Genomic DNA, 10271 nt, shown 5'->3' with positions numbered 1-10271 from the left:
GAAACAATCTCCCAGATGTTCTAGTGTCCAGAGATCCTAGGGTGTCGGAGGAACTGAAGGAAATTCACATTAGGCAGGAAATGGTGTTGGGTAGACTGATGGGACTGAAGGCTGATAAATCGCCAGTGCCTGATGGTCTGCAACCCACGGTACTTAAGGAGGCCTCGGCTCTAGAAATTGTGGACGCATTGGTGATCATTTTCCAATGTTCTATAGATTCATGATCAGTTCCTGTGGATTAGACGGTAGCTAATGTTGTCCCACTTTTTAAGGAAGGAGGGAGAGAGAAAACGGGTAATTATAGACCAGTTAGTCTGATAACAGTGGTGGGGAAGATGCTGGAGTCAATTATAAAAGACGAAATTGCGGAGCATTTGGATAGCAGTACCAGGATCGATCCGAATCAGCATGGATTTACGAAGGGGATATCATGCTTGACTAATCTTCTGGAATTTTTTGAGGATGTAACTAGGAAAATTGACAGGGGAGAGCTGGTGGATGTGGTGTACCTCGACTTTCAGAAAGCCTTCGACAAGGTCCCACTTAGGAGATTAATGGGAAAAATTTGAGCACATGGTATTGGGGGTAGGGTACTGGATAGAAAATTGGTTGGCAGACAGAAAGCAAAGAGTGGGGATAAATGGGACCCTTTCAGAATGGCAGGCGGTGACTGGTGGGATACCACAAGGCTCGGTGCTGGGACAGCAGCTATTTACAATATATATTAATGACTCAGATGAAGTGATTAAAAGTAACATTAGCAAATTTGCAGATGATACAAAGCTGGGTGGTGGTGCGAACTGTGAGGAAGGTGCTATGAGGTTGCAGGGTGACTTGGACAGGTTGTGTGAGTGGGCACATGCATGGCAGATGCAGTTTAATGTGGATAAGTGTGAGGTTATCAACTTTGGTGGTAAGAATAGGAAGGCAGATTATTATCTGAATGGTGTCAAGTTAGGAAAAGGGGACGTACAACGAGATCTGTGTGTCCTAGTGCACCAGTCACTGAAAGCAAGCATGCAGGTACAGCAGGAAGTGCAGAAAGCCAATGGAATGTTGGCCTTCATAACAAGAGGAGTTGAGTATAGGAGCGAAGAGGTCCTTCTGCAGTTGTACAGGGCCCTAGTGAGATCGCACCTGGAGTACTTTGTGCAGTTTTGGTCTCCAAATTTGAGGAAGGATATTCTTGCTATTGATGGTTTACTATGTTAATTCCCGGAATGGCGCGACTGTCATATGTTGAAAGACTGGAGCGACTAGGCTTGCATACACTGGAATTTGGAAGGATGAGAGGGGATCTTATCGAAACACACAAGATTATTATGGGGTTGGACACGTTAGAGGCAGGAAACATGATCCCAATGTTGGGGGAGTCCAGAACCAGGGGCCACATTTTAAGAATAAGGGGTAGGCCATTTAGAACGGAGATGAGGAAAAACTTTTTCAGTCAGGGAGTTGTAAATCTGTGGAATTCTCTGCCTCAGAAGACAGTGGAGGCCAATTCTCTGAATGCATTCAAGAGAGAGCTAGATGGAGCTCTTAAGGATAGCGGAGTCAGGGGTGTAGGGAGAAGGCAGGAACGGGGTTCTGATTGAGAATGATCAACCATGATCACATTGAATGGTGGTGCTGCCTCGAAGGGCCGAATGGCCTCCTCCTGCGTCTATTGTCTATTGTCTATTGTCTCTTGCCGCAACCGCTGGAAGATCACATCGGCTCAGGCAACATCTATGGGGGTAAATGGACAGACTATGTTCCCGGCCTCCCTCAATTGGAGTTCCTGCTCCGCTTGTTTTTGCTCAAAATTCCCGCATGTTTCGTTTCTTGTGTCTCCCTGGTGCACGGATCTGTTTCACTCGCCGGTCGAGGAAGTGTCGGTCTGCAGCTGCAGTGGGGTTGCAATGATTACGATGGGACGAATGGTCTCGCTGGGAGCCCCCTCCTGCACTGTCAGCGCTGAAGTCAGACCCTGAACCTCACCGGACTGACTCCAAGCCCCGCGCTGAGAGCTCTGGTTAGCCTTTGGCAAATCCCAGCCTCGACTCTAACGCCAGCGGTTATGTCTGTCGGGGAAGGATATTCTGAACCTGTTCAATCGCTGTCGCGGGTTCCTCTCCGGAGACTGGACTGGAATGCGGAAGATATTCTTTCACTTTCTTTGCGGAGAGCCCACGCAGTTAGTCACGTAGCATCAAACCACACAAGTGACACATAAGGGATGGTGGATGTGGGGGATGTGGGGGGTGGGGGGGGGGGGAGAGAGGGGGGGGGGGGGTGGGGGAGCAAGCTGACGACAGAGATGTGTGGACGCACTCACCCTTCACAGCCACAATAATCAGACGGCCCTGCCAACTACTAGAGAGCGGTTCTGGGCCACCATCTACCTCATTGGATACCCTCGGACTATCTGTAATCGGACTCTACTGGACTTTATTTTACACTTAACATTTTTCACGTTCTTCCTTTAATCATGGATGTGTACACTGCGAATGTCTCGGTGTATATTCTTTCCGCTGACTGGTTAGCACGCAATTAAAGTATTTCACTGTACCTCGGTACACGTGATAATAAACTAAACTCAGATTTGGGTTTCTTAGAATAAAGTTTATTTTTGAAATAAAGAAAAACACTCGCCCACCAATTTCCACCAATTGTTTCTCTACTCCATCCACTGCTCTGGGTATCCTCATGGGTAAACCAACACCCACCCAGAAACCTGTTCTTCAACACGAAACCTCCATCTGAAGCGGCAAGGGAAGAAGAGACCAGTTTATTCCCAGGTGTTCTCTGGCAACTGGACCATCGTCTTGTTAAAGTTCGTTTTTCTCTAGACGGACAACAATGCAACAGTTAGTGGTAAAAGAGTAAAGTCTTTATTACGCCAGGCAGGAGTGGGGAGGTCTTCCGACACCCAAGCTCAGCTCGTGTCCCACTCTCAGAAACAAGGGACAAAACGGTATAGTTACATATTTTTCTTATCCGTGAATGAGGTGGCACCACTCACATCATGCCCACACAAGGTAGAGAAATAAATAAGACCATGTCCATATAAGGTATTAAGAAATCATCAGCAGGTCCTTTTTTTTCAAAATAAAGCAATCTCATCTTATTCTTGATATTTCTTTTAGCAAAGCCAACGAAAGGTCAGTTTTTTCCTTAATAATGCAATCTCAGCCTATTCTTTTTTTCAGCAAGGCCAACTAAAGCTCAGGATTTTTTAAAGTACATGCTGCACTTCTCGCGGTTAGACACAGCTTTATTTTTTCTGCTTAGCTGCACTTCTCACGGTTAGACACAGCTTTATCTTTTTCTGCTGAGCTAAGCAAGTTACAACGTGCAAGAATAATAATAATAATAATAAACATTTATTTTATATAACGCTTTTCCAAATGCTCAAAGACGATTTACAAAAACAGTCATGACATAAAAACAAACAGACGAACTGTCCTGACGGAGAAGCGGCGAACAAATAGCGCCAGCGTCCTCTCACGTCAGGGTCCGGCAGGAGACAATAAAGAACACAAGACACACAATGACAATTTTAACACAAACAGCCATCACAGTGATTACTCCAAGCACACCCTCACTGTGATGGAAGGCAAAGAAAAGTCTTATCTCCTCCTCATTCTTCTCCCGTGGTGCCACGAGGCGATCGAGGCTCCCGACTTTTGAAGCCCCCACCGGGCGATGGAAAGTCCCAGGGCCGAGCCGAGCCGAGCAGGCCGATGAAGGTCCTGAGCCCCCACCGGGCGATGGAAAGTGCGGCGGCCAGGCCACGCAGGGCGATGAAGGGCCTGCGAGCGGGTCGATCAAACCTCGCGCTCCGGGGCGGTCGAAGCTGCTACGGCTGGAGCTCCCGAAAGCCGGTCGCCAGCCAGGGACCTGCGAACTCCAGATGTTGCGGTCTGCAGGGCCCACGGCCGAAGCCTCCGAGATGGTAAGTCCAGGCCCTGCGACCGGAGTCTTCAAGGTCGATCCCAGCTGGAGGCCGCCGACTCCACGGTGTTCGGCCGTAGCGCCAACGGAGATACGACATGATGAAGGCTGCAACCATTTTGCGACCTGTTACTTTTGTAAATACTTAAACTCTTTCAGTCTCACCTGCTGGAATACTGCCCCGATCTATCTCTCCTTCATCGGAGATATTTGAACTATCTTTAATCGGACTATTGGACTTTATCTTGCATTGAATACCTTTTGTATAAGAAAATAACTGCAGATGCTGGTACAAATCGATTTATTCACAAAATGCTGGAGTAACTCAGCAGGTCAGGCAGCATTCATTCTCTCCCGAGATGCTGCCTGGCCTGCTGAGTTACTCCAGCATTTTGTGAATAAATTGAATACCTTTTGTTCTGTATCTGTGCACCATGGACGGCTTGATTGTAATCATTGATATCTTCTCTTTGCATGGATAGCACGCAACAAAAAAAGCTTTACACTGTACCTCGGGACGCTTGACAATAAACTAAACTAGGCAATGGTATGGATGTGTTCGAACTGGAAGCTTTTTTGTGGATGGCGAAAGCCATGTGAAATCAACTGAAATAAAATATAACGTGCACCCACAGACGGCGTCAAAGTAAAGGAGGTTAAAAGCTTCAAATTCCCAGGAGAAGATATCACCAACACCTTCTCTTGGACCACCCAAACTGTAGGAATGGCGAAGAAATCACACCTACCTCCTCAGATGGCTTAGGAAGTTCGGCATGTCCCCAACAACTCCCATTAACGTCTACAGATGCGCGGTGGAAAGCATTTCATCGGGATGCACCACATCATGGTTTGGGAACGGCTCCATCATTGACCTCAAGGAAATTGCAGAGAATTATGGACACAGCCCAGACCATCGCACAAACCAACCTCCCTTCCATTGACTCCATTCACACTTCACACCACCTCAGCAAGGCCAGTAGCACAATCAAGAACGGGTCGCACCCTGGCCACTCCTTCTACCCTCTCCCATCGGGCAAAAGGCAAAGATGTATGAAAAGGCGCATTTCCAGATTCAGGGACAGTTTCTTCCCAGCTGTTATCCGGCAACGGGACCAACGTACCAACAACTAGAGAGCAATCATGAGATACTATCCTCTTAATTGGAGACCCTTTGACTATCTGTGATCGGACTTTACTGGACTTTCTCTTACACTAAATGTTATCCCCTTTATAGTGTATCTCTAAGCAATGGATGTGGATGGCTCGGTTGTAATCATGTATTATCTTTCCACAAATAGAATAGCACGCAACAAAAGTTTTTCACTGTACCTCTGTACACATGACAATAAAGTAAACTCAAACTCAACTCAACTCACACAAAGAGTTGGATCCACACTCCCACTATATTTCACACTGAGCGATGGCCATTACTGAAAGTGCTGGATGGACAGATCGGCTCAGGCAACATCTATGGAGGGAAATGGACAGACTATGTTCCCGGGGTCCATCAATCGGCGTTCCGGCAACACTTGTTTTTTGCTCAAAATTCCTGCATGTTTAGTTTCTTGTGTCTCCCTGGTACACGGATCTGTTTCACTTACCGGTCGAAGAAACATCCGTCTGCAGCTGTATTGAAAATGCAGTGATGATGATGGGACGAATGGTCTCACTGGGAATGCCAAGGTTACTTGAAATCAATATTCGTACCACTGGACTGTAAGCTGCCCAGGCGAAATATAAGACAAGATGCTGTTTCTCCAATTTGCGTTTAGCCTCACTCTGACAATGGAGGAGGCCTAGGACAGAAAGGTCAATGTGGGAATTGGGAGGGGAATTAAAGTGTTTAGCAACCGGGAGATCAGGTTGGTCCAGGCGGACTGAGCGAAGGTGTTGAGCAAAATGTGCACCCGGATAGTAGACAGTTAATTGAAAGACCCAGAACAGTATTAATGGGATATTGGTGTCCAAGTCCATTGCTTCCTGAAATTCTCAACACGAGCAGATAGAATGAAGAAGATGTTATGCTTGCTCTTATAATTTTCTGTACTCCTCCGACTCTCCAGAGAAAACAATCCAAGCTTTTTCCAAAGAATGAATATTGATTTCTCTAAGTTCAATAATCCTTGCATTCTCTTTCTCTCTCTCTCTCTCTCTCTCTCTCTCTCTCTCTCTCTCTCTCTCTCTCTCTCTCTCTCTCTCTCTCTCTCTCTCTCTCTCTCTCTCTCTCTCTCTCTCTCTCTCTCTCTCCTCTCTCTCTCTCTCTCTCTCTCTCTCCCTCTCCCCCTCTCCCCCTCTCTCCCTCTCTCCCTCTCCCCCTCCTATCACTTATCACCGGATGACGTTATAACTGCATTTGGAGACATTGACTGACTGAACAGTAAATGTTTACAGATGAATGGAAATAGTCCTGCCCCTAATCAGATGTGGAAAGCTAAAGTTCTGAGGAATGGAGAACTGAACAGGCACAGCGGTAGAGTTGCTGCCTTACAGCGCTTGCAGCGCCGGAGACCCGGGTTCGATCTTGACTGCGGGTGCTGTCTGTACGGAGTTTGTACATTGTCCCAGTGACCTTCGTAGGTTTTCTCCGAGATCTTCGCTTTCCTCCCACACTCCAAAGACGTACAGGTTTGTAGGTTAATTGGCTTGGTATAAGAATAAGTTGTCCCCAGTGTGTGTAGGTTAGTGTTAGTGTGTGGGGATAGCCAGTCGGTGCGGAATCGATGGGCCAAAGGGCCTGTTTCCGTGCTGTATCTCTAAACTAAATTAAACTGAAATAGAATATCTGGCCAAGCAGTTGTGATTGGAACAGAGAATTAGTTGGTGGCAATTTGTTCAATAACTCCCCATCATTGCGTTTAGAGAGGCTATATGCAAATTGGAGGAACAGCATCTCATATTTCGCTTGGGCAGCTTACACCCCAGGGGTATGAATATTGATTTATCTAACTTCAAGTTACCCCTGCATTCCCTCTCTCCCCATCCCTCCCCAACCCAAATCACACCAGTTTTTCGTTCTCACCTCGCAAACAGTGGCCTGTTTCCTTTATCATTGTTATTTTTTTGCATATCATTCATTGATTTGTTCTACATCATCGTCCATATCTCCCGTTTCCCTTTCCCGCGACGTTCAGTCTGAAGTAGGGTTTTGACCCGAAACGTCACCCATTCCTTCTCTCCAGAGATGCTGCCTGTGCCGCTGAGTTACCACAGCATTTTGTGTCCATCTTCGGTTTGAACCAGCATGTCCAGTTCCTTCTTCCACATCAATATATCTCTCTTTCCACTTTGGAGTACGAGAAGAAAAAAGAAACAATGAAGTTTTCAGCACTTCTCATTATAACCGTGTAAATAAGGTATTAATATCTGATCATTTGAATAGTTAAACCCAGATAGATGACATTTGTCGCCAGAGATTTGCTGCACCAGCAGAGGGCGATCTACTGCTGCCTATTTACAGCAGCAATCAACACTGACGCCCCACAAATTTAACATTTTGTGTGCTATTCCCTGTCTACAAATCATGAATAAATATGACCTGACGAATTAGGTGGAGCTGTGCATTTGATATCATATTAAGCCTTTACTTGCTCATGAACAGCTTTTTTTGAAAGTTTAAAGCACTTTATCTTACCTTAATCGATTTTATCTTACCTTAATCGACTCTCCCCGCCCCTCTCACCTCACTCCCCCCTCCACTTCTCTCCCTCCTCCCCTCGCCCCCCCCCCCCCCCCCCCCTTTCCCTCACTCCCTCCCCCACCCTCCCCCTCGGGGCTTGGGTCGGCCCGCCGCGGACGTTTCACCATCCGGCGAGGCCTGAAATAGGCCGTAGGATTTTCACCGCCCGGCGGGGGCTTCAATGTCGGGAGCCCCGACCGCCCCGATGTGGCAACTCCAACAGCCTGACCGCGGGAGAAGACGGCAGGGGAAGAGAAAAAGACATTCTGGCCTTCCATCACAGTGAGGAGGGGACTGGAGGAGACTCACTGTGATGGATGTTTCTTTTGTTTTGTGTTGGTTTATGATTGTATGTGTTATTGCATTTTTATTGATTATTCTTATTGGTCTTATTGTTGAACTGCGGGTAATTTTTCATTTCACTGCACATTTATGTGTATATAAATAAATTGACTATTGACTATTTACTTGCTCATGAACAGCTTTTTTTGAAAGTTTAAAGCCCTTATCAAACCTTAATCGATTTTATTTCGGGGAGATTAGGAATGTTTTTAACTGCCTGCTTTCCTCCAATTTAATTATCTAGTTTTTTCATTTACTCGACCGTGCCAAACGACTGCTTCATTGGTGCAGCACCCTCTCCCCCGCACTCTCCCCGCCCCTCTCACCCCCCTCCCCCTCTCCCCGTCCTCCCCTTTCCCCCTCTCCCTCCATTCCTTCCTCCCCATCTCCCGCACTCCCTTCCCCACCCTCCCCCCTCCCCGTACCTCCCTCTCTACCGCCCCCGCCCCTCAACCCCTCCCCCATTCCCCCCTCTCCCACCCGCCCCACCTCCCCCTTCCCCCCTCCCACCCTCCTCCTCTCCTCCCACTCCCTACCTCCCCTCCCCCCCAGTGCCTCTCCCCCTCCTTCCCCCCCTCCCTCCCACCCCCTCCATCCCTCCCTCTCCCTCCCCCCCTTCCACCCCCTACCTCCCTCGCTCCCCCCTCTCTACCCTCTCCCCCTCCCCCCTAGGGTTCCCTCTACTGCATTGGGGCAACACCCTCTCCTCCCTCACCCCTCCTCCCTTCCCGCTCCCTCCCTCTCCTCCCCCACCCCTTCTCCCCCTCCCGCCCTCCCCTCCCTCTCCTCCTCCACCACTCCCTCCCCAACCCCTTTCCCCCCACCCCCACACCCCGCTTCCCACACTCTTACTCCCCCTCCCTCCCCTTTCCCCCCTCCACCCTCTCCATCCCCCACCCCTCTCACTCCCAATCCCCTCACTCCCCCTCCCCCCTGCCTCTCCCTCCCCTCCCCTCTGCCTCTCCCTCCCCTCTGCCTCTCCCTCTCCTCCCCTCTCCCCCAACTCTATCCCCTCCTTCCCACCCCCCCGGCTCCCCTCCTATACTCCCCTCCTCACCTTCCCCTCCCCCTCCTCTATCTACGCCGCACATCTGAGATACCGTGGGCGGCACGGTAGCGCAGCGGTAGAGTTGCTGCTTTACAGCGAATGCAGCGCCGGAGACTCAGGTTCGATCCTGACTACGGGTGCTACACTGTAAGGAGTTTGTACGTTCTCCCCGTGACCTGCGTGGGTTTTCTCCGAGATCTTCGGTTTCCTCCCACACTCCAAAGACGTACAGGTATGTAGGTTAATTGGCTGGGTAAATGTAAAAATTGTCCCTAGTGGGTGTAGGATAGTGTTAATGTACGGGGATCGCTGGGCGGCACGGACTTGGTGGGCCGAAAAGACCTGTTTCCGGCTGTATATATATGATATGATATGATATGATGTCCTCATTCTTTAGAGAATGGGGGTTCCATATATAACATATAACATATAACAACTACAGCATGGAAACAGGCCTGTCCGGCCCTACCAGTCCACGCCGACCATTCTCCCTGACCTAGTCTCATCTACCTGCACTCAGACCATAACCCTCTAATCCCCTCTTATCCATATACCTATCCAATTTACTCTTAAATAATAAAATCGAGCCAGCCTCCACCACTTCCACCGGAAGCCCATTCCATACAGCCACAACCCTCTGAGTAAAGAAGTTCCCCCTCATGTTACCCCTAAACCTTTGTCCCTCAATTCTGAAGCTATGTCCCCTTGTTGGAATCTTCCCCACTCTCAAAGGGAAAAGCCTACCCACGTCAACTCTGTCCGTCCCTCTCAAAATTTAAAAAACCTCTATCAAGTCCCCCCTCAACCTTCTACGCTCCAAAGAATAAAGACCCAACCTGTTCAACCTCTCTCTGTAGCCTAAGTGCTGAAACCCAGGCAACATTCTAGTAAATCTCCTCTGTACCCTCTCCATTTTGTCGACATCCTTCCTATAATTTGGCGACCAGAACTGCACACCATACTCCAGATTCGGCCTCACCAATGCCCTGTACAATTTCAACATTACATCCCAACTTCTATACTCGATGCTCTGATTTATAAAGGCAAGCATACCAAACGCCTTCTTCACCACCCTATCCACATGAGATTCCACCTTCAGGGAACAATGCACAGTTATTCCCAGATCCCTCTGTTCCACTGCATTCCTCAATTCCCTACCATTTACCCTGTATGTCCTATTTTGATTTGTCCTACCAAAATGCAGCACCTCACACTTATCAGCATTAAACTCCATCTGCCATCTTTCAGCCCACCCTTCCAAAAGGCCCA

General features: G+C 48.5%; 1 long non-coding RNA gene across 1 annotated transcript; it reads right to left on the bottom strand.

Moving 5' to 3' along the window:
- Positions 1–2651: 2651 nt before the first annotated feature.
- LOC144591087 (uncharacterized) lies at positions 2652–7214 on the bottom strand. The gene is made up of 3 exons (XR_013546690.1): positions 6956–7214; positions 4683–4808; positions 2652–2827 (listed from the first exon to the last, which is right to left on the bottom strand). It is a non-coding gene; the product is annotated as an uncharacterized LOC144591087 (long non-coding RNA).
- Between the last annotated feature and the right edge of the window lie 3057 nt (positions 7215–10271).

Source organism: Rhinoraja longicauda, unplaced genomic scaffold (genome assembly GCF_053455715.1).
Source record: "Rhinoraja longicauda isolate Sanriku21f unplaced genomic scaffold, sRhiLon1.1 Scf000563, whole genome shotgun sequence".
Lineage (NCBI taxonomy): Eukaryota > Metazoa > Chordata > Chondrichthyes > Rajiformes > Arhynchobatidae > Rhinoraja > Rhinoraja longicauda.
This window is presented reverse-complemented; position numbering and strand designations above follow the sequence as displayed.